We start from the raw sequence: 12,034 nt of genomic DNA, 5'->3' as shown, positions 1-12,034 counted from the left end.
TTCAAATGGTACATTTTCTCATTTTAAACATTGATAAGTTTTCTATTTTCTTTTGTGAATAAAATATGAGTTTATCAGATTTGCAAAACCTTGCATTGTTTTATGTAGATTTTACACAGCTTCCCAACTTTTTGGAAATTAGGTTTGTACTCAACTCTCAGCACTCCCCTGGCACTTTTTCTAGAGCATGTTAAATCCTGCCAGGATGCAATGTTTGGGTCTAGCAGTCAATAGCTAAGCCTGAGCACTGTCACATGAGAGGGGATCATGCCACTGCTCCTTCTGAGACCACCTTGATGCCAGTTGACGCAGAATTTTAGAGGCAGTTGAGACGCTGTGGAAAGAAGCTGTGGGAAGGCACTAGAGAGGTGAGAATAAAGTGGTTGGGAGATAGGCATTTAATTGTCACTTTGCATCCTGAGTGGCCAAGGTGACAGGGTGTCTTTAAGTGACCACCCAAGACGATGTACAGTTGAGCTACCGAAAAGAGATAACTCCTGAATTATGTTGGTGGAAATTATATGTGATGTACTGTGAAGCCAACACTTAACTAAGAACCTGTCTGAATAAAGCCAAAGCACAAATAACAATTTACACACACATGTGAGCAATTACAGCACTGGTTGAAAATACACCAAATGACTTTCATGACATACATGTGTGCAAGACCTCGAACTTAAAGAAGTATGACCAAAGCTTTTTTGACTATACTTCTATGGGTCACAGGAGTGCAGCTCGTTCTGCACTCCTGTGATCTGTTTTCAGCCGACAGCAGGTTGAAGCCCGCTGTCGGCTGATGTGACAGAGCTCTGAAAAGATCCCGACCCCGCCCAGAATCAAGAGTGTGAAAGCGATCCACTGAGAGCCTGAGCCAGCCCCTCGCCTATACAGCCCAGCATTCTAGTGAGCGCCAGCTGAGCAGAGTGGAAAGCCGCTGACAGTCACGGCTTTCTGCTTAGAGCCAAAGGGAAGAAATGAGTGATCAGCGGTGCAGAGCCGGTGGAGGGACAGGTGCTGCATTCAGCTAGGTGAATATACATGTTTATTTTTTTGAAATCCTAAACTTCTCTTTTAAGGTAACCATAGAATCATGTTGGCAGACATTATACAAACAAATCTGGGATGAGAATGTGATTGGACAACTTGAACTTAGAAAACCAATTGCTATTTTTTCCTTCTGCCTTAGGCCCCTTTCACACTGGGGCGGTTTGCAGGCGTTATTGCGCTAAAAATAGTGCCTGCAAACCGCCCCTAAACAGCCTCCGCTGTTTGTTCAGTGTGAAAGCCCGAGGGCTTTCACACTGAAGCGGTGCGCTGGAAGGAGAAGAAAAAATCTCCTGCAAGCCGCACCTTTGGAGCGGTGGAGGAGCGGTGTATTCACCGCTCCTAAACCGCTCCTGCCCATTGAAATCAATGGGACAGCGCGGCTATACCGCGGCAATACCACGGCTGTAGCCGCGCTATACGAGGGGTTTTAACCCTTTTTCGGCCGCCAGCGGGGGGGGCTAAAAATAGCGCTGTTTTACCGCCGACGCCCCCTACCGCCCCAGTGTAAAAGGGGCCTTACTCCTGATTAGCTTTAAGGCCTTGTTTACACTTGCGTTTTGGGGGTTGCAAAAACCTGCTCTTGAGCCACATTTTTATGGCCCTCCAAACTGCTCCCCTTTAAGCTGCAAAGGCAGCAGATGGGGTGTACATATGCCACAGCCATGATGCTTTGCATCATGGTGCGGCAAAGATTATCCCCGTTGTTTCATTTGGCGGACAGTATCACCCGCCGAGCATGACCAATTCAACTGAAAAAGGGCATTCTGCAACTGCATGAAATGCATGTGGATGTGGGGCACTAGTGTGGGGTTTAAGGGGATAAAACAGGCAGTGAGGAGGTGATGTAATGCCTCCTCGCTGCCTGTCAAATGCCCTCTTAAAAGTCATCCAATGTGAACTGATCTTCAGTAGGCAACATACGTTTGAACAAGGCCTAACAAACTCTTATTCAACCCAAGCATTACAGTTTATGACTGGAGTTGGGTCAAAAGACACTGCGAGATGGTCAGATCAAGATTGTGAGTATACAATCCAAATTCTATGACCAGCTTTAGGTTATGTATGTACTGTATATGTATAAAACCTGCAGAAAGTGCAGATTCCCAGACCTTGAAAAGCTGCATTCACTTAAGTCTGGACACACTCTGAGTATCTGGCAGACATTACTGATGTTTTCTTGATAAAAACTGTTAATACTAATAAGGAAGAATATGCAGTTTCAAGAAGAAACCAACATTTGAATCATAAAAAGAATTATAAGAAGAGATGCAGGAACTGCAGGCATCACTGACATCTACTGTATGTAGGAATATTCTTTTTACATTCGATGACTGGATGAATATCATTCGAAAATAATTGTGTTTGCTTTTAACATTTGACTTTGGAATTAATGTAATTTCCTGAACAAAAATCACATTCACTGTTAGAAATGTATTTGTTTGAGAAAAAATTTACATCCTACTTCTTCAATTTTTTCATCATTGTGGTTGAAAACAAACATGAATTTGATACCACTAACAATTAGAAAATTGAACATTATTAAAACAAAAAATAATAAAATTCTACTAGTGTATAGCCGACTTAAGTTTATACTGTCCTACTACAAGCAGAACACACAACAGTGGAGCTTGTACCTCTTCAGGTATGTGTCTACCAAAAATATTAATTCCCTAAACTGGCAAGGTGAGTCTATGAGAAAGAAGTATGAGTGTTCCCATCATCAAGAACTGAGCCATGGGTGGCCCTGTCAGCATCCTCCAGCTCAACATCCTTTAATCTGAATATTGAAGGAGCTGTGTGAAAATAATTAGCCAAAGAGATGCTGCATCCAATCAGATGTAGTCATTGTTCAGGTAGTCTGACACCAGCGAGTGTTGGCTGTCAGAATGCAATAACTAGCAGGAGAGACTCCCCCATCTATGTGAATGGGGGAGCTAAGTGATTGCTCATGTTCAGCCCTACAAAATCTTATGCCGCGTACACATGAGCGGACTTTTCGACCCGACTGGTCCGACGGACTTTTCGACCGGACTTTCCCAACTAACGGACTTGCCTATACACGATCACACCAAAGTCCGAAGGATTTGTACGTGATGACGTACGACCGGACTAAAATAAGGAAGTTCATAGCCAGTAGCCAATAGTTGCCCTAGCTTCGGTTTTCCTCCGTCGGACTAGCATACAGACGAGCGGATTTTTCGATAGGAACTGGGTCCGGCAGAGTTCCGACGTAAAGATTTTAAACATGCTCCAAATCTAAAGTCCGTCAGATTTTCGACCGAAAAAGTCCGCTGCAGGTCTGATGAAGCCCATACACGGTCCAATTGCCCGCCGAACTCGGTCTGGTCGAAAAGTCCGCTCGTGTGTATGCAGCATTACAGTGTATAGCCAGCTTAGGCAATGATGCCAGTTTTTGGACAACAGCCCCAGAACTCGCATCTTTAAAAACAAGTCAGCAATTGCTGTGCCCATATTTCTTCTCACAGAAGTTCACTTCAACAATGTTCCAAGTATATGTTAAACCTGAAAAAATGGTGAAGAATGCCTTTTACATGCCTAGTTGACGACATTCAACCAGCAAAATAGCACCTGGCTTTTTATGTGCAGATGGGGGGCTATTTAGCTGGTGATAAACAGCAGCTTTCAACTAAGTGTAATGTGTAATTTCTGGCTGCATGGCTGCTCAACATCAAGGAGAAGAAATCAATGGCCACACTACAGGAACAGCACAAACCTCAGAGCTTCTTATTGCAGAGCCATTTGAATTAATTTCCTGTCTTTGTAGTCGCCCCTTGTCTAAATCTCCTTTCCACTTCATCTGTATACTCACCACCTTTTCCCTGCACAGCAGGACACAAGTTGCTGACAAACTGACAGGTCGCATTGATTGACAACTGATTTGTACAAATTTCAAGCTTTATAACTCTACTTGTCACTATAACAACATTAAAGAGAAAAGAAACCCAGCAGGTAATATAGCTAACGTTAAGTTCACAACTAAGTGAGATATACAGACTACCTCCTAATTTCAAATGGTTCACCCAATTATCTAATCAAAAATAAAAATAAACAGCAACTCTATTTGAAGATGTATAGTAACCAATCACTGCTTCAAAGACAGAGTAGGAGGAAAAAAAAATAGCAGCAAGTCATGTTAACAAACCAATTCCTAAGCTGGCCATAGATGGATGAAATTCATTCTTTCATTTCAGTCAGTGTAGGGCTGTCCCTGCTCAAAAGAAGTCAATCATTAGATCAACTTCTTTTGAAGGGACATGTTGGAAAATATTTGTTGATCTTGCTGCAGCCGCTGAGCAGTGCATTCTGAAAGCAGCAAGTCCAGCTGTCATAATACAATGTCCCAGCAGGCAGGATTCCTTCATCCACCTTGTCTGTATGGATGGAGGAAGCTGTCATATTTCTTTTTCCTTCTACCCATCTATAGCCAGTTTTAGAAGGATAGTGTTATGGTTATAAGTGGAGTTTGCTGAACTTTGTGCAACACTGGCTGAAGGTTTGTCAGCCAGATACTCCCAACCACCATAAGGTGTTTCCACTACTACTGTTGCATTATACATAATATAAAATTAAGTACATCAAGGAGAACAGGACCACCAAATAACAGTTACAACAAGTATATGGATATGGGAACTAACTCTGCCACAAAGACTTCCTGAGAAATATAAGAAACCATGAGGTAGTTTAACTGTCCAGCATTTACTATGATCCACATTATCAGTTTTGGGTGCAAGGACACTTTGGAGAAAGAATACTGGAAACAATTGCTTATAGTCAGGGTCTAACCCAATGTTTTTTTTTTTTTTTTTTTTTGTTGCTTGGTGCTCTGCTCTGCCATTTTTGGTGGCTGTCCAGCAGAAAAAGTCCTGCAAAAATGTGCCTCCTCTCATGGTCCCAGGGCTTGCCTTTCTCTTATGTGAGCCTGAAACCACTGCAGAGGGATTTAGGATACAGAGAGCAGACTGAATGAACCTGGAAGAATTTAGCTCCATTACTTTATCTACCATAAGCAAGGAATAAAACCTACCTTCCTTTGGGGCCTTGCTTCACTGACATACAGAAACAAACAGTACTTTCCCTCTACAAAGAGTTTTCACCGCAGTTTATTTTAACCACACCAATATTTTTATTTTTACATATTTTGGTCAATTTATTTAGTAAATATGACTCCTGGATAAAGTCTTATCATGGGTTGTAGAATATAAAGCCTCCCTAAGTATTTATCATTGAAAGTAAATATTGCTTGCCTGGCTGCCCCTTCTCTGACAGCTTCAGTACTTTTGAAGTTGCCAATTATGTAAAAAATATATGCAGATTAGATTAACTCTGACTTTTCTTATCAAATACTTGTCCAGTGTAAGTATCAAAGCCAATGAACCTATGTAGCAGTCAGGCAACTTTTAGAAGAAGGAGGGCAGCAAAAGCAGTACATAATTTCTCATTTGTACAGCTTATGCAGATTGCTCTAAACATATTTCTGATTAAGTGTTCACCTTCTCTTTGTATATTTATCTCTACTTGCCATTTTTTTCCACTTACTTTCAATTTATTATGCAAGTGAGAACATGTTGGTCTCTAATGAGTACAAGATGGTATACGGGCTGTACGGCATTGTGTCCCGACTGCTAGTGAAGTCAGTTAGCGTTCTGGTTTTGTGATCGCTTGTGTTCATACATGTAGATTAGTGCACAATATAGCACCAAAAATGTGTGTATCATGTGAGAAGCTCCACACCTTTATTTGGAGGAAGGTGAAAAAATAGCGCTGGACCCACAAGGTTATCCTATTGTTATTGCTATCCTAAAGTATTGATGTTGATGTAAGTAATTTGGTTCTCGGTCAGGCGACTTCTACACAACAGAGGATTTTGACTGTGTCCTTGGCTTGTAGTGTAATGTAACAAAAACGTAAACTGAAGTGCCAATCCACCATTAAAAGGTTCACATATAACTTTTTTCCAATAAAAGTTTGGGAGATAATCCAAAAAGAGTAGTCAACACGTTTCAAGGGTCCAAAAACGCCACTTTCATCAGGGCTTGATTGAAAACAATGTGAATAGAGCAGACGCAACCTGGGCTTGTAATCACACTAGAAGAAACACCATAAGGATCCAGTTCATTTCCAGTCCATCAAAACTATTATGGTAGCTATCAGCACCATAACAAATGACTAGGTACTTGAGGGACACATGCAACATGCTATAGACCTATCTGTACAGTATGGTACTAAAGTGATTGTAAACCCTTTTGTGTGACTTTTACCTATAGGTAAGCCTAGAATAAGGCTTACCTATAGCTAGTGGAAATATCTCCTAAACGTGTGCGGTTTAGGAGATATTTCCCTTGTAGTGCGCCGATGAGTCACAGATTGGCTCCGGCCAGTCACAGAGCTGCAGTCCGTGGCTCCGGAAGGAAGAGGTGTCAAGATGGACGCGGCCTGCACAGGGGGCAGTGCGGGCTTCGTTTGCAGGTAAGTGTCACATAATGGGCTAATATGCTTTTAATTTGCAGAGTTTGCAGGGAGCAAGAGAGGAGGTAATACCCATCAAGTATTACCATGGGGTGGGCAACTACATGGCAAATGAGGTTCAATGTAGAAAAATGTAAAATAATGCATTTGGGTGGCAAAAATATGAATGCAATCTATACACTGGGGGGAGAACCTCTGGGGGAATCAAGGATGGAAAAGGACCTGGGGGTCCTAGTAGATGAGAGGCTCAGCAATGGCATGCAATACCAAGCTGCTGCTAACAAAGCAAACAGAATATTGGCATGCATTAAAAAGGGGATCAACTCGAGAGATAAAACGATAATTCTCCCACTCTACAAGACTCTGGTCCGGCCGCACCTGGAGTATGCTGTCCAGTTCTGGGCACCAGTCCTCAGGAAGGATGTACTGGAAATGGAGCGAGTACAAAGAAGGGCAACAAAGCTAATAAAGGGTCTGGAGGATATTAATTATGAGAAAAGGTTGCGAGCACTGAACTTATTCTCTCTGGAGAAGAGACGCTTGAGAGGGGATATGATTTCAATATGCAAATACCGTACTGGTGACCCCACAATAGGGATAAAACTTTTTTGCTGAAGAGAGTTTAACAAGACTCGCGGCCACTCATTAAAATTAGAAGAAAAGAGGTTTAACCTTAAACGATGTAGAGGGTTCTTTACTGTAAGAGAAAGAAAGGGAGGTGTCATCCCAGTAGGCACTGTAAGTTTCTAAAGGTGGGCCCCCATCCCAATTTCTAGCCAAACACAAGCACCCCCTATCGGAGTGCAATACCTCTAACGGGACTTTATGGCGGGGTCACCTCTGGTAAAGTAGAAAATAGTAGGAAATTTTTAAATTTTGTATAAAAGTATTAAAGTTTATTCATTAAACATTTCTTAAAAAACATTACCATGACCTAACCGTATATACAGTAAAAATGGATGCGTATAATGGGAAGATACAATTGTAAAGGAAAATTGACCAATTGCAATGATACAGGTAAATAACCAATAATCATAGAAACCCAACGTTTCGAGGTATGTAAAAAAGTTGACCTCTTCTTCAGGGGTAACGATAATTAGTCAGAGTGGGTGTTTCATCTAAAAAGTTAACAAAAAAGCAGAACAGAAATAAGTGAAAGAAATTCTCAGATATTCATAACAGGAGGCAGTAGAAAGCATTTTGGTTTGCATTACAAGGTTCAGTTCACATTTCAACAGTTGTTAACATCATTGGTAAATTCTAGGCATCTATAAGCAAGAAATTCATACTGACCCCTTGAAAATTATGTAAAACTTCCTAAGGACATTTCCAGCATCCAGTGCGACTTAAACAAATTGCCGTCCGTCACGGCCACACAGAAATCGCAAGACCAAGGTTGAAGCAGATAGAGAAAAGACCAAGTAAACCGCAGGAGTGAAAGCCAGGGTGGGCTGAGGTTGCTTCACAAAGGATGTCCCCCAAAAGGCGGAACAGACACAGTCCTCCCCTTTTCCCCTATGAGGGCTGGAAAAACAGCCTGCTTGATGGAGTATGGAAGGTGGGGGGTAATAGCCCGCTGTAATAAAAATATACTTCAATGAGGATCTCAGAGAAGAAACTAGTATAAGTACAATATTCATCTCCAAAGTAGAGGTAATATTGGGGTAAGCAGATACAGACCACCCAGAATTGTACATATCAGACACATACCTAAAAAGATATAAAGGTGAGTGGAATCAGGTCACGGATTCCAGTATTGAGCCAAAAGGAGATATTTTGATAAACCTCAAATTAAAGTGGGCCGAGGTCCAGAGGGGTCTGCAGGTTCCCTGGTTAGGTATAGGCCCGCATAAGTCTGCAGATTGAAAGGCACAACAGGGAAATGTTGTAAGTAAATCAATAATCAGACCTCTGCATGGTTAGCAAGAATCCCAGTCAAAAATAGTCCTAAGGTTTACCTGCTTGTCTTAGCTTCCTCCAGGCACGTCTGTGTGGTATAGGAAACAGCTGATGAGTGCAGCGTCAGCAAGGTTTAAATCTGTGTGTGCTGGAGTGGGAGTTGGTGCCCAATCAGTAGCCTGATTGGCTGAGCCAGGGGTGGGGGGCGGTCTAGAGAAGGGAGGCCAGGACGTGTCTGTAAAGGACATCCCCCGGGCGGAGCGACGTACAGCGTCATCTCCACGATGCACTCCCTGGAGTGGAACCATCCACAACAGGGCGGAGATGGACCAATGCCGAGGCGCAGCGCTCGGCGGGGGGCGGAGCCAGCGCGACGTGGAGAGATCCCCCATACGTCTAAAGGTCCCGCAGCGCAAAGCTGGCGTGCCCGCTGTCATGGAAACCCATGCCACAGACTGCCAGAGAGAGGGGAGGCCGGGTGCGCTCAGAAGAGAGCGCATCTCAGTCTCCCCCGGGTGCGCTGAGTGAGCTGACACACAGCCCAAGCCTGGGAGAATTGAAGGGGAGAGTGAGGGTGATGAATTGTAAAGTAGGAAGGGGGAGGAGCAAACGACCGACAGTTAGAGAGTGCAGGCATGAAGGAAGGAATGAAGGGAGAGATGGAGATGACAGTAAGTGAAAAGAACAAAGGAAAGGGAAAGGGGAAAAAAGGAAGGAAACAAGTTGGGACTCAGAGGAAAAGAAGGGAGAAAAGCTGGTGTAAGTGCAGGAGAAAAGAAAAGGGAAAAGGGAGGGTGTGTGCAGAGGAGGAAAAGAAAAAAGAGGAAGAAAAGAACCGAAGAGAAAAGGGAAAGGAGAAGAAAGAATGAAAGTGCATGCTGTGAGGATTACCAACACTTGGTGAGTTTATCTGTGTAGTCGAGAGGGGCAGTCCCACTGAATTAGAAAAAGGTCCTAAAATCATAAAACAAGGTTATTGTGTCATACATTGAACAATGTGTTACATCAAGGGCCAGACAGGAACAAGCATATTCAAATTAAAGATACAGTCCTAGTGGTTCATGTGTCCTGTTGGTTTTAAGGACTATCCCCAAGAACCTGGGGTATATTGATAGTCCCGTATAGATACCCGATTGCTATATTCTGAATGAGGGGTACCAAAGGTCCAAGTGGGACAAAGGGCTGCATCAGTTTGATTGAGGGGGTGATTTTATTATAAGGACTCCCATTCGGATCCTCCTGAGGAGAATCCCTCCAGGAAGGGTCTGAAGGAAGTAGTAGCATTAAGGCCAGGTGGCATGGTCGCATTTAAGCGAAAAATCCACCTTTGTTCGGCCTGCATTAATGTTTTATTAGTGTCACCCCCTCTTATGCCAGGATGTATTCTGTCTAGGATCAGGAAGGAAATCTTTGGAGTGATTCCTTCATGTAGATCTCTCGCATGTCTACCCAAAGGGAGGCTTGGGTTACAAGCCTGCATGGATAAGATATGTCGATAGGCACGTTGCCAGAAGGGCTGAATAGTTTTGCCCACGTAAAAACAGAAGCAGTTACATAGAAGTAGGTACACTACATTAGCTGTTTGGCAATTCGCATAGTGTTTAGGGCGGTAGCGTTCGCCATTTGGGAGTGTTATGTTGCGCGTGGTGTTCATAAACCGGCAGTAGTTACACCCACCACAGGTGAATGTACCAGGATATTTGCATGGATCCTGGTGTCCGGAATCATGATATTCACTGGACACCAGGTAATCCTTGAGAGATCTCGCTCTTTTGAATGTGAAGACAGGGTGTTTACTCACATAGGGGCCTACAGTGGGGTCCATTGAGAGAAGATGCCAGTATTTGTTGGCAATTTTTTTAAAAATTTCATGTTGGTTACAATATTTTGTTATAATCGAGATTGGATTTTTTTTATTAGTGTTTTTAGAAGATGGATTGTAAAGCAGTTCTTTCCTAGGTCTCATAATTGCCCGATTGTAGGCCTTTTTAAGGCAAGATTTAGAGTAGCCCCGAAGTAATAGTCTCTCTCTCAGGAGATCTGCCTCTCTTTTGAAAATTGTGTCGTCTGTGCAATTTCTCCGTGTCCTCAAATACTGACTGAAAGGGATGGATGCGATTAAGGGTGATGGATGAAAGCTGCTGGCATGTAATATAGTATTGCCCGCTGTTGGCTTCCTATATAAACTGCTGCTAATACGCCCCCTGTCGTCTTTGTAGATAATTACATCTAAGAAGGTTATGGAAGAGTTGTCAAAAGTCATTGTAAAGCTCAAGTTAAAATTGTTTTTGTTTAGGCATTCTAGGAAAGGTTTGAGTAGATCCTGTGGGCCATCCCAGACAAGAAGGACATCATCGATGAATCTGAGCCATAGGCTCACATTCATCATGAAGGGGGCCATATCATCGGATTGGTTGATCATGCGCTCCCACTCCCCCAGGTACAGGTTGGCATACGATGGGGCACAGGAAGTCCCCATCGCTACCCCCTGCACCTGGAGGAAGTGGGAGCCATTGAAAGTGAAGTGATTGTGCCGTAGGATATAGTCCAATGAGTCCAACAAAAAATCGCCCATTTTAGGATTGAATCTATTGTCTTGTAAGATAGCCTGTCTGATACAGCTTAGACCCTTAGTGTGGGGAATTGAGCTGTATAAGGCCTCCACGTCGATTGCCACCAAGGTCGACGTGGGGGGGATGGCCATTCCGTCCAAGATCTGGAGTAAGTGGGGGGTATCACGAAGATAGCTGGGAAGGTTGGTCACAAAAGGGCGGAGATGCCCATCGATGAAGGAACTGAGGTTCTCTGTTATTGAGCCATTCCCCGACACTATGGGTCTTCCTGTAGGTCTTTTAACACATTTATGCAGTTTCGGTAGGGCATAAAAGGTAGGGATCTTGGGTTGTTTAGTTCTAATAAATTCCCATTCTGATTTGCTAATCACCTGTTGTTCAAAGGCTAGATCTACTAGGGAATAAAATTCCTGTTTGAACTTGGTAATCTTATTGGCTGCGATCTTACAATACCATTTTTTGTTTTCAAGAATTTTCATGCACATCTCCACATATTGTGTATTATCCATGATTACAATGTTGCCCCCCTTGTCGGAGGGCTTTATTGTTATGTGTGGATGATCACGTAGTTTTTTGAGGGCAGCCCTTTCATCGTTAGATAGATTGTCGCTTTCCTTGGTATTGGTTCTAATCCTACAGATTTCCTTTCCTACCAATTTAACAAACGCTAGGACGTTGGAATTGGTATTCAAGGAGGGAAATTTATCGGATTTCTTCTTAAATTTTGGTATGGGGGGAGGTTCCGTATGGTCGAAACGACCTAACAGGTGTTCTAGGTCGATCTGGTCGATCAAATCAGGAGATTCGTTCTCCTCCAGTAGACTGACCAAAGTGTCTAGGGCCTTCAATTCCTGTGACTCAAAGTTAGGTTGAGCCGGGATTGACTTAGAGTACATCTGTTTAAGGATCAATTTGCGTGCAAACAATTGGAGATCTTTTATGGCTTCAAATTTGTTGATGTTATGATTGGGACAAAAACTCAGTCCCCGTGAGAGGACTTGCAGTTCAACATAAGAAAGTTCATATGT

At 43.0% G+C, this 12,034-nt stretch overlaps 1 protein-coding gene and 1 long non-coding RNA gene across 2 annotated transcripts in view; both read right to left on the bottom strand.

The window, feature by feature from the left end:
* The window catches only part of LRMDA (leucine rich melanocyte differentiation associated), a 1,415,555-nt gene that overhangs the window by 1,247,684 nt on the left and 155,837 nt on the right, over positions 1 to 12,034 (bottom strand). The window lies entirely within an intron of this gene.
* On the bottom strand, positions 7,246 to 9,007 carry LOC141106219 (uncharacterized). The gene is made up of 3 exons (XR_012235698.1): positions 8,493 to 9,007; positions 8,245 to 8,389; positions 7,246 to 8,110 (listed from the first exon to the last, which is right to left on the bottom strand). It is a non-coding gene; the product is annotated as an uncharacterized lncRNA (long non-coding RNA).

Source organism: Aquarana catesbeiana, linkage group LG08 (assembly GCF_042186555.1).
Source record: "Aquarana catesbeiana isolate 2022-GZ linkage group LG08, ASM4218655v1, whole genome shotgun sequence".
Taxonomy (NCBI): domain Eukaryota; kingdom Metazoa; phylum Chordata; class Amphibia; order Anura; family Ranidae; genus Aquarana; species Aquarana catesbeiana.
Note: the sequence above shows the minus strand (reverse complement) of the source record. Positions and strands in the feature narration are given on the sequence as shown.